This window comes from Antechinus flavipes, chromosome 6, assembly GCF_016432865.1.
Source record: "Antechinus flavipes isolate AdamAnt ecotype Samford, QLD, Australia chromosome 6, AdamAnt_v2, whole genome shotgun sequence".
Taxonomy (NCBI): Eukaryota; Metazoa; Chordata; class Mammalia; order Dasyuromorphia; family Dasyuridae; genus Antechinus; species Antechinus flavipes.
Window position 1 is genome coordinate 2406656 of NC_067403.1, and position 14642 is coordinate 2421297.

A 14642-nucleotide genomic window follows, 5' to 3' on the forward strand; every position below is an offset into this window, starting at 1 on the left:
TGGCCTTCTTCAACAATGAGATGAACCAAATCATCCCCAATAGAGCAGGAATGAATTGAACCAGCAACACCCAGGGAAAGGACTCTGGGAGATGACTATGAACCACTACATAGAATTCCCAATCCCTCTATTTTAGTCTGCCTACATTTTTGATTTCCTTCGCAGGCTAAATGTACAATATTTCAGAGTCTGATTCTTTTCATGCGGCAAAATAACTGTATGGACATGTAACTTATATTGTATTTAACTTATACTTTAACATACTTAACATGTATTGGTCAACGTGCCATCTGGTGGAGGGGTTAGGGGGAAGGAGGGGAAAAATTGGAACAAAAGGATCTGCAACTGTTAATGCTGAAAAATTACCCATGCATATATCTTATAAATAAAAAGCTATAATAATAAAAAGAAAGAAAGAAGAAAGAAAGAAAGAAAGAAAGAAAGAAAGAAAGAAAGAAAGAAAGAAAGAAAGAAAGAAAGAAAGAAAGAAAGAAAGAAAGAAAGAAAGAAAGAAAGAAAGAAAGTCACAGTGAGCCAAGCTGTGCTCCCAGTCTGGTTTTTTCCTTCCTAGCCACTGCCTTCTGGTGAGAGAACAATGCTAGAATCTCATCTTTTCTACTTCTAACATCCTTAGAATATTCACAATTTCTTTAAAAAAAATATTTAAGACATACAAACACAGAGTCTCTGAAGAGTTCGCTTTCATTCCATTATCAAAATGAACCTTCTTTTCCAACATAATTTTCACCTTGTCTCTCACATCCACCTCCACTCAGAAGTCACAAGGATGAAGAATTGCTGCTCATTTATTTCTCATCAAATACCGAGAATGACTTGGCAGGATGGGGAATCTCACCAGAGTCTTCCTGGATTTTTTCTAATTCTCTGCCCTTTGGAGTGGTTGTGGATTTGTGAGCTAAGTCTTTCTGCTGCTGTCTCTCCATACCTGACAGGCTCATTGTGTGACTCGGCCCTTCCAGCTCTGTTTCTGACTGGTGGAGCCTTCAACATCCAAACCACAATGGCATAGCAGAGGAAAACCAGTGAAGAGATCGGATTCTACAAGATGAGCTTTAAGGAGAAGAAATATAAAGCTCTGAATGTGGATTTCAAGAAAGGGAATTTGGGGTATGGGACTTGACAGGAATTCAAGTTTATTCATTTATCTATCTCTATCCATCTATCCATTCATCCATCCTTCCATCCATCCTTCCATCCATCCTTCCATCCATCCTTCCATCCATCCATCCATCTATCTACTGTCTAACACCTATTTTTATGTTGAAGGGAAAGACTTAGCTGACCACAAGCTCAGGAAAAAGACTCTTATGCTCCATTTAACAGAAACACGGTTACCAGAAAAGGGGCTCAAACCCATCATTGGATTCCAAGTCTATTCTTCTTTCCTCTGTACCATACTCTTTCTCATGGTATGAGCTCCTCATTAGGGGTCATATTTAATCAGAAATTAGCTATTTCTAAAAGGGGATTTTAGATTGTTTCTTGGGTTAGGAGTTCATATTAGAGGATCTCTAAAGTCCCAACTCTAAAGTCCTCCGACTCTGAGATTCTAAGAGAGGAAACTTTGCCTTTATCTTCACAGAGAAGATCAGCCCACCACAATCCAAATAGAAACTTGGTTCCCAGAGCTTTCTTGGCCAATCTCCCAGCCCTCAGGGTACATTTTTAAGGAGATTTCTGTTGAGAACATTCCAGAGAAGGAAAGATTCCAGCGGAAAATTCTGGGGCTTGGGTAGGCATAATTAAGAATTGTCCTGGGAAGAAAGCAATTTTCTAGTTAATTTTCTAAAACAATAAACAGCTCAGAGAAAGCCAGGATGGTAGGCCTAGCTACTGAAAGCCAGAAATGAAAAGCCATATTCAAATTCTCATTTGCCTCTCGAGAACATCAGCAGACTACTCTGATAAAATGAGAACTGATGTTTTTTCTTTCTTTTCTTCCTTTTTTCCTTTCCTTTTCTTTCTTTTCTTTCTTTTTTTTTTGTGTTAGTGAGCAAGAAACTCAAGGAAAGATAATACTTTAGATTCTATCCAAAACTCATGGAGATCTCCAACAGAAAGCGCTGTACCTCAGGGGATTAAGTGAATGGCTGCATCTTCCCAACTCAGAATGATTAAGAATTTTGAGAAGAGTCCATAAGATCCTCCAGCAAATGCAGACTGATTTCTGTCCTCTGTCCAGCCTAATTTTCACTGTCTCCACGGGTAAAGTTCCCACCCCTTCTCTGGGAAATCTAGTCCGAGTATGTTTACTTACTCTTCGAATGTGGGGTTTTTCTTTCTAGTTTGTTGATGTGAAGCGAGTAATTTTCCCATTTTACCACCACCTCCCCCTTCCTCCTCCACCCTCCCAGCCCCCACCACACACGCATACCCCAGTCAGAGCTCCAGCTTTCAGGAGACTCGCTGACCGCAGCTATCTATCACATGTTCCCTGGACCAGGCCCTCGCCCCTCTTGTTTATTATGAATCTGACAGGATCTCATGCTTTGGGTTTATTTGTTATGGAGTTTTAATTAGCATGGCTCAGTTGAAAACTAAATACATAAATATACACCATAGGTCTTCAGAAGGTCAGACTTTCTGCTGATCGGTGTCGGGCAGTTTTAGCCATTGTGCTAGGGGACAATTGGGGGGAGAGAGAAGGGGGAGATGGAGTTCTGCCTTAATCACATAAAACCTCCCACCATTTGTGAGCATACTTAGCCTGAAATGGGAGCTCCCAGGGGACAGGATGGTGAAAAGATCTCAAGGCATCTGAAGCCTTGGGTCCTAATTCTGGTTCTGTTACTGAGTGGCCTTGAACCTCAGTTTCATCTGATAAATGGGGACAAGAATACCCCCATCCAGTTAAGAGACTCATAGGAGATAATGTCAATGACCCATCCAGGCTCTATAATTTAGCTGCCTTGCTTGACCGAGTCACAGCAATGTTAGGCCTTGGGCTGAGAAGGAGCCCTCCTCTCCAGGAGATGTTTGATGCCTGTGGTCCTTGGATGCCATTTGGTAGGGAATGAGAACAAGAAAAAAGACACAGTAGTTTATATTTTCTGGTCTCTGTGATCTTGTGTTTGTTTCTGTTTTACAGATACTAAATCCCTCCCTCCACTCCCAAGATCTGAGCTTCTGGAGAGCAGAGAGCTGTTTTATTTCTGCCTTTATAGCCTCACCACCTGGCACAGCCCTGAGCATAGCACCCGCTTAATACATGTTTGGTGGATTGGATGGAAGTGAAATTAATTAGTAGAAAGAGCCCTCAGAGTTCTGTTCCAGCTCTTACTTTACAATGCCATGAATTAATGTGAATTGTTATTAAGGTCAAAGGAGGTGAAATATAATTAACTTACAGAAATGATAAAGATGATGTTTATCTTTATAAGCTTTATCTTTATTGGCTACTTATGGGTCTGTCTATGAGTTATTTAGAAAGATTATGGGATGAGGGGAAGAGAGGACAATGTGATCATTGAAAATGGGATGAAAATATAGGAGTTGTCAGAGAACTTGGGGGTCATTGGGGAAAAAGGGAACTGTCTTGGAAGAGATTTTTCCTTCAAAAGGGATCTAAGATGGGCTGAACAAGGCAAGTCACTGAGATATTCCACCCCATAAAGAGGCAACGGGAGCAGGTTGGTCTGAGAATACCCTGATAGGACGGGCTGATGGGCACCAAAGTTGGCACTATGCTACAAGCCCAGCACAAGAGCAGCGAGTTCAGGGAACTTCTTTGAACAGAAGCCAGGCGGTGCACTGAGGTACTTTAGGTGATGACCTCCTAAAGGTTTCAACTTGAAAAGGACAGAGACACTTCAGAGCTCATATGAAAGGACCCAGTTTCTCCAATGCCCAGAAGCTCAAAGAAGACATTGTCCAGATATGTTATCGTAGAGTCAACTAGCCAGGTAGGAAAGTGGGCCAAGGCATTCAGTTACATAACAGAAGGAACTCTGGACCCTTGGGGCAAAGAAAAAAAGGCCTTGGAGCTAAGTAAGTAAGAAAAGACTCAGTTCTTACCTAGTTCATACTGAGTTTGTACTTTGAGAGTCCTTTACATGAAATTAAACTATTTCTTCACTTTGATTTTCTATGTGTGCTGAACTAAAAAAAAAAAAAAAACCAACAAGTGGGAAAAGCTAGCTCAGGTTTGGCTTTAGGACAGAGACCTGAATGGATGGGGAGAGTGGAGTTACCCAGGCAAGTGATGGTGGAAGCTTGACAGGGTGTGTCTTTTTTTCTTTAAGAGAGACCTTGGGGACTCAATTTTTCACAAAAAGGAAGAATCATAAATCAGGGGAGGACGAGGGGACAGACCCAGAGAGGGAGCTGAACCAAGACCCCATTGCTAAGAGTTAGCTTGTGGCATCAAGGGCAGCTACCACGCTGAGGGCAAATTCTACAACTTGAAAAGGCTACAAGCCAAGACTAAAGTAGAGGGAATGTTGGTGCGCGATTTTTTGTTTGCAAAAAATCATACACTCAATGCAGCCTCCGAAGCTGAGATGCAACAAATTCTGAATGGATTCGCTGCTACTTATGCTCATTTGGCCTATCAACACCAAGAAAGCACAAGTACTCCATCAGCCAGCATCACACCATCCAGGTGTGGAACCACTGGCTACAGTCAATGAGGTTTTGAAGGTTATGGATTAAGTTCACTTCCCTGGCCAATATACTTTCCAGGGATGTCTGCATTAATAATGTGCATTCCCAGAGCTAGCTCAGAGCTGGGGAGGCTCCAGAGGGAGAGGAGAGGTATCAGCCTGACTGCCAAACTGAAGGTGTATAGTTGGAGAATCCACCTCAACGTTCCCAGGACTATTTGTGTCCGACCTGGGCAGGGCGTTCCGAGCTCGTATTGGACCGATCAGCCCCGGGTGAATGAGTGGAACGTGACTGTTACATTCTGATGTCATCTTGGTCCCCTTTGGGAATGAAGGGCAACAAGGAGGATCCCAGAGGCGTCGGCTGGGCTAGTTAAGGGAGTGAGACAAGAGTTCTCTTGGGTATGGGGCTGGGGCTTGTAGGACTGATGGGCGGGAGAACCAGGCACTATAGAAAAGCTACAAACTTTCAGTGCTCTGCAGTATTCCACCCACGTTGGGGTTTCCATGTGAATACTCCTAAGAATGTCTGAGATGAGTCAAAAACAAAGAGGAAATCCTTCAAAATGCATTGATTCAAAAGAAATCTGGATGGAAGGCCGAGTCTCTGAGCATGGTAGAACAGGCCCCCTAATTCACATGGCTCATGCATAACCTCATACTAATGTATCATTAAGATAGTCAAAGTACTCTCAGAGGAGTGGAGGCATTGGGTGGGAGGAGCTCAGCAGTCAGAGGTATGAGACTTGGATTCAAATCCCGGCTCTCCCATTATGACTCTCTTCTCTGAAAGAACCCCAGGCAAAGATCATATCCAAATAGCCCCTGAAAACCTTGGGAGCCAAAGATCGAAGGCACCAGGAGAATAAGCTAAAACCCCAGCTCTTGGATGGTAGATGTCTTTTTGTATTCCAATACAAAGGCGTACAAGTTGAATATTTACATGTTTTTGTGAGGAAGGAGATCTGGTGTTTCAGAGACGGGCACGGTGAAGTGCACAGGAAGGCAGAAGAGAAGATGTGTTTTCCCAGATGTTCCAGCTGTGCAGAAGCTGCAGGGGAACAATTAGGAGAAACTCCAGTCTGATGGTACAGAGCCCTCTGCTCATTAGTTGGGGGACCTGGAGCAGTCAGAAAGAGGAGTTGATGCAGCCTCAATTCAATTGGATTGCAAAGGGGGGGAAGATTTGTCAGCCGAGAGACTGTGTCCCCCTGACTTCTCCCACCCCCACATGCCCCACCCCACCCCGCCCCCAGGAGCATCACGATGGTCGCCTCCAGGGCTGAAGAGCCCGAGTTTTCCTGACACTAACGGCTGACCAGGGAGATGTCTGCTAATACGCTTCATCCCACTTCAAAGCCCAGACACAGCTTGCATCAGAACAGCTGGGATGAAGCTGTGTTTCAGGCGCAGCCCAGAGCTGCCCATCACATCACACGGGCGGGGCTCTGGGCCCCTCCTCCCCCCCAGGATCGGATCAGGGCGGTGGCCACCGAGCCGTGGCCCCCATTCAGGAGTGGGGGCTGGCACGTTGTGAACCTGCCTTCACATATTCTCCCAGTCAGTCAAGGACATGCCTTTGTCTATTCCTTCCAATTTCACCAAATTCAATTCAATTCACAAACGAATTATTAAGCAAGCCCTGCACTCTGAGCTGGGGGCATAAACAAAAAGGAAAATCTCACCCCAGTCTCTGCACTTGTGGGGTTTACAATCTCCCGGGGTGTCCCGACCTCCCCTCCGGGCCTGAATGGCCCTTGGACCCTGGCAACCGCAATGATGCTCCATTTTGCTCTACTGATTGTAAAGCTTTAATGAGGAACCATGTGCAAAACTCTATGTGAACCTTAAGGAGCTAGCTACTGGGCAGTTGTGATCTCCGTGAGGCACTGGGCACAGTAACTGGCCCCCAGTAAGCCCTCCAACAATCCCTTCCCCTAGTGCTAGTGTAGTAGACCCACAACAACCAGCTGCTGATGGACTGAACGAGCCTGTAGGTTCATTAAGCCACTGGTCTCCAGTGAGAGCCAGAAATTCCCAGCCAGCCTTTTGTCTCTCTTCACTCCAGTAAATAACTTCAGAAACTTCACTTCCAGACTGACGGGAAAGCTAGCCACATTTCGCTTAACAAAAGTTTACCTTTAGAAAAAGAATTTGCAGGGGTCCCTCACTTTTGAGCTAACCTCGGGAAACGACCAAAGTCCTCCATTCAATAACCAAGCAGCAAAAATCAATAACGAGGTTGGCAAGAAGCTTTAATTATCTCCAACCCAAGAGTCCAATCCCAGAAAACAACTTGAGACATCACCCAAAAAAGCGGTAAAAAGCAGTTGTTGGCTGTGGCGGCCTTTTCCCTCCTAAATGTAGCCTAATAGGTACATGATTGTGCGTGGAGACTTGATCAAAGAACTATTCATTCAGTCTTAAAAGGCTCTTTCTAACCATAAGAGAAAACGTTTCCTTATCTGCTAAATAAGGGGCTTAGCCCAGATGATTGCTAAAATGTTCCAGCCCAAGTGCCGGGTCTTCTGTGTTCTAGGCTTCCATCCGGCCCGCTCGGACATTCCGTGATCCCATCATCCCGTGAGGTGTGAAAGGAAGAGGAGACCCTCATCTCTGCTCTAGGAGTCCAGGGTGAAGGTGGGAGAAAGGAAAAATGCCCATTTGCAATCTGCAGAGAAATCAACTAACAAGGAGAGCCCCAACTGTCTGTTTATGTATGCGAGTAATTCGATTTCATCTCATTTACCTCATGACAGAAAGATGAAAACTAAAATGGAAACAGCTTGGGAATTAAAGACAATCTTTTAAAATCAATCAACATTAAAGAGGAGCCGAGGTCGGACCCTTGAGCGCAGGATGGCGTTATTGCCGGGCAGCGTTTGAAATCCCATCCATCGCTGCCCGCCCAATCACAAATGTCTATCTGCCCGTGCTCTTGGATGGGGCTGATTACAACATACACAATTAACCAGACCCTCAAATGAGCAGACTGAGAATCCCTCTCTCTCTCTCTCTCTCTCTCTCTCTCTCTCTCTCTCTCTCTCTCTCTCTCTCTCCCCTCTTTTCTTCTCTTCTCTCTCTCTCTCTCTCTCTCCTCTTTTCTTCTCTTCTCTCTCTCTCTCTCCTCTTTTCTTCTCTTCTCTCTCTCTCTCTCTCTCTCTTCTTCTCTTCTCTCTCTTTCTCCTCTTTTCTTCTCTTTTCTCTCTCTCTTTCTCTCTCTCTCTCTTTCTCTCTCTCTCTTTCTCTCTCTCTCTCTCTCTCTCTTCTCTTTTCTCTCTCTCTCTTCTTTTCTTCTCTTCTCTCTCTCTCTCTCTCTCTCTCTCACACACACACACACACACACACACACACACACACGGCAGCATAAGGCAACAGCAAGACCCTCGCTCCCACTTTTAACTCATCACATGATTCTAAGATCTATAACAGTTTAAAGTCCACAGATTGCCCCTCTCCTCCCCCAAAAAACCCTGCAAGGGCCAGGCTATTTGATTTCCAAGTTGGTATACATGCCTCAATTTGCAAAATAAACATGTTTGCATAGTTTATGTGGAAATTTAAAAAAATAGCAGGATTCTGCCTCCAGGGTGCCATTAACAAAGCCTCAGAGGGGCCAGGTTTGGGCTTCCTGACCCTGGCTTCTGCCTTGTTCCCGTGGGATCCTGAGCAAGTCATCTCCATTTTCTCACTTGGGGAACCAAGGACCTGGACCAAATGGCCTCTGAAGTCCTTCCACTCTAACAGTCCAAAATTTATAAAGGACAATGTGGTCCAGTCAAATACTTTGGCTTTGGCCTTGAACTTGGGTCAAGTTCATTATTTGGGCAAGTCACTTGACTTTGGTCTCTTGATCTATGAAATCATGGCCTTGGACAAGATGGCCCATGAGTTCTAGTTCTTACTCTATGGGCCTATGGGCTTTGAATTCTCCTGTGATGTAGCCAGGAGATGCCAGTTCTATATTATCTGCCATTGAGTCTGCATGTGATCAGTCAGGAGAAAGGTTCCCAACTGTAATCTGGAGTTCAATTTCATCTGTGAAATGATAAACTTGAACTGGATAATCTTTAAAGTTCCTCCCGGCTCCACATTCTATTCTTCTGTCAGCGTAGCCATTCCCATAGTCCTCCCCAATCATACACTTCACATGGGGCTTTTAACTTTGATGTTTTCACAGCCATTCTCTCATTCGTTCCTCCAAAAACTTTAGGAGATGGGGGAGAGTTCCTCATGGGCCCTAATTGACATTCATTCATTCAGCCTGCTATACATTTCCACTATAGTTTTACATGATCCCTGTTTTAGGGGGAAAAAACCGTTGTTTACATTTATAATGCACTGATTGGAGTAGAAGAAACTCTGAAATCCCTTATATCTCTAAGAGTTTATTTTATGGGATTATTGGATTTAAGAGATCTTTTAGTCCAACTCGATTTTGCAGATGATCCATGCTCTATATGCCCTGTTCCATGTCATGGGACGGAGAGATAAACAGATGAATAAAATATGGTGTCCACCCAAGGGGGTTATATGCTACAGGGAGGAAAAAGACATGTATCCAGATAAATTGATTCATAATACAGTGGGATACAAAGCATTTAGAGGAGCATGTACCGCTATGAGACTAGATGAAGATTTGGGGTTCAGAGACATGAATGGCCCTACCTGAGGCTAACAATTCAGTCAGCAGTAAAGTCAATATTATTGTAAATACTTGGACTTTTCTATTTTAAATATGTTTAAAATTGTCCCTACGTTAACCACGAAAAATTGCGGCACACACAAAACACAAACTTTAGATATTTCTGCCTCCGGGAATGACCTAACCTTTCTTCAAAACATGAACAATTGAACATACATCTCCCAATGCTAGATTCTGCTATGATTCTAAACAAACATACTTTTTCCTCCCTCGTCCTCATTTTCCTGAGCGCACTGAGCGACTGATTGTTCCCCAATCCCAGCATCCTTGGCTACTGTGATCTCAAGCATCTCTGGCTTAACTTTTTCCATACTGGGAACTGAAGATAATTACCATGTTTTGCAAGCAGCCTTACCTCACAGAGGGTGTTGTGAGGATTCGGAAGTGGGTGTGATTAAGGTGCTTTGAAGATGAATGAGCTCCCCAGAATGATATTTTACAATATATTATTACAAAGGAGACCTGAATAGACTTGTAAGAGCTCAGCCTGTGCCATACATTACTCTCTTCTCCTTCTGAGATCCTGCCTTAGAAACTCATCTGAGTTAAGATCAACTCAAAATGTTTATTTTATTTCATTTTCACTTTAACAAACAGTTTTCATACACCTAGTTTATTACTATATTCAAAGAACTGTGCTAGGCAGTGGGAGCAGAGGAAAAAAAATAATAAGACGGGATCTAGGAGGAGAACAAGACACTTTTATAGATCAATATAATGCTTAAGTGTTGCAGTGAGGGGTAAAACAAGGTATCAAAATGAGGATCCAGAGACAATGCCATTACTGATTTAAAAGACTTCCTAGAGGTGGTAAGTAGCAGTCAAGTTGGGCTTAAAAGGAGAGGTGGGAATTCCACAGGCAGAGAGAAGCACAAAAACATTGCAGATGGAGGTCCCAGCCTAAACAAAGGCATAGAGGTGGTACAATAGAGTCCGTGTTCAAATAAAAAGATTAATCCAGTTAGATAGTATTTAGAGTTCATGAAAAGGAATGAGGGATATAAAGATTATCAATATATCTTGAAAGAGGAGCAAGTTCCATATTGTAGAGAGCCTGAAATCCCAAAAAAAAGAAATTTGAACTTTTTTCAATAGATAAAAAGGAGCCTTTAAGGTTTTTAAGTAGCAAAATGACTTCTTACAACAATATGAAGCACAGACTAGAAAAGAGAGAGACATCTTTTATTCGAGTTTCTTAATTTCCTCCAAGATTCATTCTTATGTGGATATCTTGGAATTTGCATTTAAGGGGAGGGGAATATGCATTTCATGATGTAAATTTGCTTTGCAACCATGCAAAAAATTAGCCCCCAATCAACGGTGACTTATCAAACTATAATTTCGGCGGTGGTTATAAGAATACGCTCAGGACAAAGCAGTTAATGGAGACACACAGAGAGGATGTTGGGTATATATAGTTACAAATCAAGCAATTCGTGGAACCTGAGACCTTTAGAACAGGGGATGTGGTCAGCTCTGCTTCCATTCTGTTTCTTCCCCCACCCCCATCATGGCACCCCCTGCATTTCCTGGAACAAATCCACTTTTGGACTCTACCTTAATATCTGTCAATCTCATTTATGTTCCCCTGATAGGCTTTAGGAATGATCTATAGTCAGGCAGCTCGAGTCGGATACATGGGGCAGCATAATTACGGGCTAAACCATTTCTAATAGGGAGCTCTGTAAACATTTCTCCCTCATCCTTTCATTAATGATAATTGCCTCCAAGAGCCCACAGGAATAGAATATTGGGCCTGCAAATGCAAATTCTCAAAGAAGCCCCCATCTAGCCATCCAGCCAGGCACTTCACAGCCCTGTCGGGGATGGACAGACAGACCCACGTGCAGCCGGTCCACATTTCCTGCCACTGCACAAAAGCAGATGCCGGCAGCTACTCAGCCGGGTCTTATAACATATCAGAGTCTCTCTTTTTCTCAGAACGAAAGCGATTTTTAATTCTTTTTCATCTCCCTCCATCTATCTTCTAGAACATTTTGAGGACAGGGCTACTAAATTATAAGCATCAGCAGGATAGTGTTGTGTATCAGGAAACACCAGATTCGAATCAGAGGACTCGAGCTAAAATTTTTGATCTCCTAATTTCCTCTGTGACCTTAGCAAAGCACTTCCTCTGTAGGTCTTGGTTTCTTCATCTGGAAAACAAAGGGGATGGATTAGTAGACCTCTTGGGTCTTGTTCCAGGATACCATGAGGTATGGAAGAGCCCCAAAGACTAAGGCTACTTTCCTGGTTATCGCCAGAGCTGTTTTCTCCTACTATCCCATCATGCACTGCACAAGTATCTCTCTAAAGTATCCTCCTAGGTTCATGGCTAACGAATAAAATGAAATAATCTGCCTATTTGGGGATTTCAAAATAAAAATGGGGAAAATATTAGTTCCCTTGTCTAAGCCGTGTCAAAGGATCCATTTGACTTGCCTTTCAACGAATTGCCTGAATGGAACAAAGGTTTCTGTATTGTGTAGACATAGATTATTATGAGTGGGTGGGGGTGGAGGGGTTAGGTAGACCCTTGTACATCAGTAGTGAGGCAGGAACTGTGAGTGAGCTAAGTTTGGAGGCTGCCAAGTGCACTGACTTTTCAGGTGGTAATAGCTTCATTTAAGCCATATGCAGGCTCCTGCATCCAGACAACTTGCTCAGTAAGGGCCCAGATCTTGCCATTTGTGAATAATTCCGCCAAACAGGGGAATAACAGTGTCGCCGTGGATCCCAATGAGATTCTGGCCGGATCTAAGGCAGACAAAACACTTGCAGCCTCACACAAACACCAACAAGTAGAGAGTACCGGTGCACCACAGGTTTGGAGCTGGAAGACACTTGAGAGGTCATCAGATCTACCTCTACTTCATACAGTCGAGGAAACTAGGGGAGAGGTGGGGAAATCCCCTCTAGGGAAGATGGGATTGGGACCCCAGCCTTCAGACTCTTGTCACCATCTGGTATCAATATCCTCATTCAGCCAGTGAAGAAACAGCCTCAGAGAGAAGTGGCCCATAGTCTCTCCCGATTCCAAACCCAGTATTAGAACTACCAAGTTATGCCAGGCCCAGGTTCTTTAAAAAAAAACAACTCAACAACTCGCTGGCCGGCACTCTGAGAGAGCTTCCCGGAAGCTCATTCGCTCTGTTGCTAGCCCGATTATCCTATAACTTCAGCCTTTAAACTTTCCCCTCTGACCCCAATCAATTTGATCTAAAAATTGGAAACAAAACAACCCCCAGCTGCCCAAGATAAGGCGGCCTGAAATGCCCAGATGAGAGGGGGAGAGTCCCCCGGCTTTAACTCCGGACTCCAGAGCCCGCAGCTGCCGGGGCCTATTAATAGCCAGTGTATGGGAACTATTCGGGACCGAGTGGCACCGGGGGCCGTCCCGGGCAGGCAGCAGACCGGCTAGGCTGGCCGCCGTGTCCCGGCGCAGGCCGACGGGCCGCCACCTCAGGTCTGAGAACAGAGCCGGGACAGCGGACGCTTGGTGAAGCTCCCCCCCGAGCCGTGACCTGTGCGGGAGGCCGGGGCTTCGGGACACAAGGAATAAGTTCTTGGAAATCCCCCTCCCCCCGCGGTCCAGAGTCCCGGCTGGGCCGGGGCGGGGAGGGGGAAAGGCTCCTCTTTCTGGCCTCACTCACTGGGACGCGCTCGCTCCCCGCCCCCAACAGTCCCCGGCGTCCCGCTCTCCCGGGCGGCTTTGTCGGGCTCCGGGCATCGGGGAGCCCAGGACAGGAAACGCCCGGGCCGGCCGCCGCGGCCCCATTCCGGGTATTTGCGGGCCGGCCCGCTGACCTTTCCTCCTCCTTCCCGACTCCGCTCTTAAGAGTTAAATAAAGCCTTCCGTTCCTCTGCAGGGCACTTAGAGCCAAGGCACCGTGGCGCTGGCCGCAGGTTGCTTTCATTACCCTGATAGGATACATGTGCTGTTTTTATCTCTAGCATTTTCTCAGTAATTCAGCACTTTCAAGTCTCAGCTGTCTACCGATCTGCAGACAATTGTTTGCTGTAATACTATCCGGAAAAAGCTGATAAAACGCAGATGTGGCCAGGGCCCGGAGATTTGGGGCTCGCTAAGTGGTTTGGGCCATTCTCTCTTGCCCGTGGCGAGGCGGCTTCCCCGCGAGGTTCTGCGGGCTGGGGGCGGGGGCTCCCCCCTTTTTTCTTTATTAAAATGTTGCGAAGAGGAAGTAATTGCCGAAGATTTCGACAATTAAGGAAATGGCCAAATGTAAAGCAGCAGAGTCGTAATTGCCGGCGCTCTGCCCCTCCCCATCGGAGTTTTGTCAGCTCCTTCGGCGAGCCTCCCTCCCCTCTCCCGCACTTACTCCGTTCTGACCGACCTGTCTGGGCCGAACCCCGACCCCTCGGGTCCCTTTGGGGAAGCCGAGCGGTCCCGTTTCATTCCGGCTGAGCAAGGAGCCGGGAAAACAGGACCTAAGACAGAGGAAGGCGGCTTCGGGCTCCCCGTGGACCAGAAAACGGGCTGCCTTTGGGGCTTGCCCGCTCCCACCTCTTGCCTTTCGGATGGGCTGCTAATTCCCAGGCGGCTGGATCGCAGCCGTCCAGGCGGGGAACTTCCAAAACCACTGGGCAAATATCGGGCGCGGTCGATGAATTCCCTTCCCCCACCCCCCGGGGTCGTAGAGGGAGAGCGGGAAGGACAGAGACTGGCTAGTCCAATTCCTTAGCTGGGGAAACTGAGGCAAGAGACTTGCTCCAGGTCACACGGGGAGTCGTGTACACGTCTATCCAAAAGACGGAGCTTACAAAAGGTTCTCCGGCTTCGGCCCAGGCTCAGGGGACCACGGGCCAGAACGTCGTACGCGTCCGAGGGTTTCGGCTGTTAAAGAACTGACTTTCACATAATGAGGGCTTGCATGAAGGGCTGGGATCGGGAAGGCGCAAGTGGTCCTGACAGATTTTAAAAGACAGGAATGAGATTTATTTCACACACACACACACACCCATTGCACGGACAGACACACACACACACACACACACATTGCACGCCGATCGGGAGAAAAGCCAAGTCGGAGACAAACCCAACTTGCTGGAAGTTGGTGTCGGGATAAAATGCGGCGGCCTCCCCCGCCTCAGAAAAGAGAAATGGAGAGGGAGGAGTGAGGGAGTGAGCGGGCGGGGGAGGGGGAAGAAGCTGCTGGGGAGCAGACATCTGGGTGATAACTACCCACAGCTTGGGTGATTTATGAAGCGGCCAGGCTTTTTCCATTGCGATGGAAAGGCCGGGCCGGCCGGCTGCTGCAGGGGCCGCTTTGCAGTTACCGGGCGCCGAAGAAAGA